The following is a 1827-nucleotide window of genomic DNA, read 5'->3' on the forward strand; positions in this document are numbered from 1 at the left end:
CTGTACACACTGTGTGTGCTGATTCTTGGTCAGTGTATTTATGGTCTACAGTCAAGAAACAAAGTTTAAAAAATGACTAAAATATGTAACAAATAAAACATGATTTGAATTATTCAACTTTTTTTAATGAACATTTTAATTCAGGTTTCCCTTTAAATGAGCAAAATGTTTAACAACTTTGCGGCACATCAACAGTAAAACCGTGAGAACAACTATGATACAAACAAACCGGAGCTATTATAAAATGATAACTCTTCACTGCTTCAGCTCTGTTGCCATAGATACACAAGTTATATTGATATAATAAAAGGAGRAAAAAAAGGAGAACAAGTGTCCCCAGGTATTTGAACACATGTTCACACTATCTGTTCTTCCCACAACTTTCCGTATCTGTCTGTGCTGTTTTTGCTCCGTGTGTACACATCCAGGTGTGTGTGAGACGCTACACATCTAGCAGTGGTGGACAAAGTACTCAACTCTATTATTTGAGTAAATACTGATACTCATGGTCAAATCTTACTCAACTACAAGTAAAAGTYGCTCGGTCAAAATTTTTCTTTAGTTAAAGTATTGCGGTACTTACTTTTGAAAATACTTAAGAATTTAAAAAGTACATGTATTATAAAATACTCAAGTATTCAAAAGTACAAATTAAATTTTCTAATATCAGTACATTTCTGTATTGTTTTCAGAGTGATTTCAGAAACCACCTGATGTACTAACAGGTAGAACCACTTTGCCACAAATTCTACACCACCTGTAAAGACTTCAGCATAAAAATGCAATGAAGTGAGTGGCGAGTTCTTAAATGCATAAATATAGTTTATCCACGGTGAAAACAWAAGACATTTAAACTCATACAAACTATTTGTCAGTCCTAAAATCTCAAACATCGAGCTGAGATATGGCCAYGCTGCTCTGGTTTCTCTGCTTGAGTTTCTTCARCCRTCTCCATTGCTGGGTTCTGTTTGAAATGAAGGTGGAGCTCAGCTCGTCACCGTTAACGAGAATGATGTAATTCTAAATCTATCCCAGGTGTGAGCTATGACTGTGATTGGTTCCCATTGTGAGGAACATRRCGTGTGGCCRAATGCATTTCAAGAAAGGAAAACAGCAAAAGTGGATCACAAAGCTGTGCTGAGCCAAAAGTAACGCGTAACTAACAAGCTTCTAAGAAATGTAGTAGAGTCAAAATTACMATATTTGTSTTTGAAATGTAGYGGAGTGAAARTCATAAGTTCTCCAAAAAATAATTACTCAAGTAAAGATACTCAAAAAATGTACTTAAGTACAGTACTCAAGTAAATGTACTCCATTACTGTCCACCACTGGCATCTGGTAAAGATATGGTGGGAAGACAAAAATCAACAATCTGGTGTAATAAAATCTACAATTTAAATGTTAACTCTTGCTTGGAATATTTAGTTCTTGTATAATTAGAAATGACGTTATTTACAGTTTTATTCAGCTTTTAACTCTTACATTTTATCATCTTTCTTTATGACATTCGTAGTTAGGAGAGGCATCCCCTCCTTATAATCAGCTCAGTTAGTTGTCCTGGTGTGACGTTCAGTTTTATGTCAGTCACGTTTTGCATAATAATAATTTAGTGATGACTAAACACAGGCCTGCTGAAAGCAGTTAACTTACATTCTTAACATTAAAGTGTTACCCTAATAATTACTCCTTTATTTAATATCTACTTTTAAGACTTTCCTTTTTGATAAATCCTATAGGCTTAGACTTCTGGAGCACAAACTGACCACTTTTCCTCACTCTGCTGCTGTCTTTAGTCACTCTCCTCTACATGTTTGTTGTAATTACATC

This window comes from Austrofundulus limnaeus, unplaced genomic scaffold (assembly GCF_001266775.1).
Source record: "Austrofundulus limnaeus strain Quisiro unplaced genomic scaffold, Austrofundulus_limnaeus-1.0 Scaffold3, whole genome shotgun sequence".
NCBI lineage: Eukaryota > Metazoa > Chordata > Actinopteri > Cyprinodontiformes > Rivulidae > Austrofundulus > Austrofundulus limnaeus.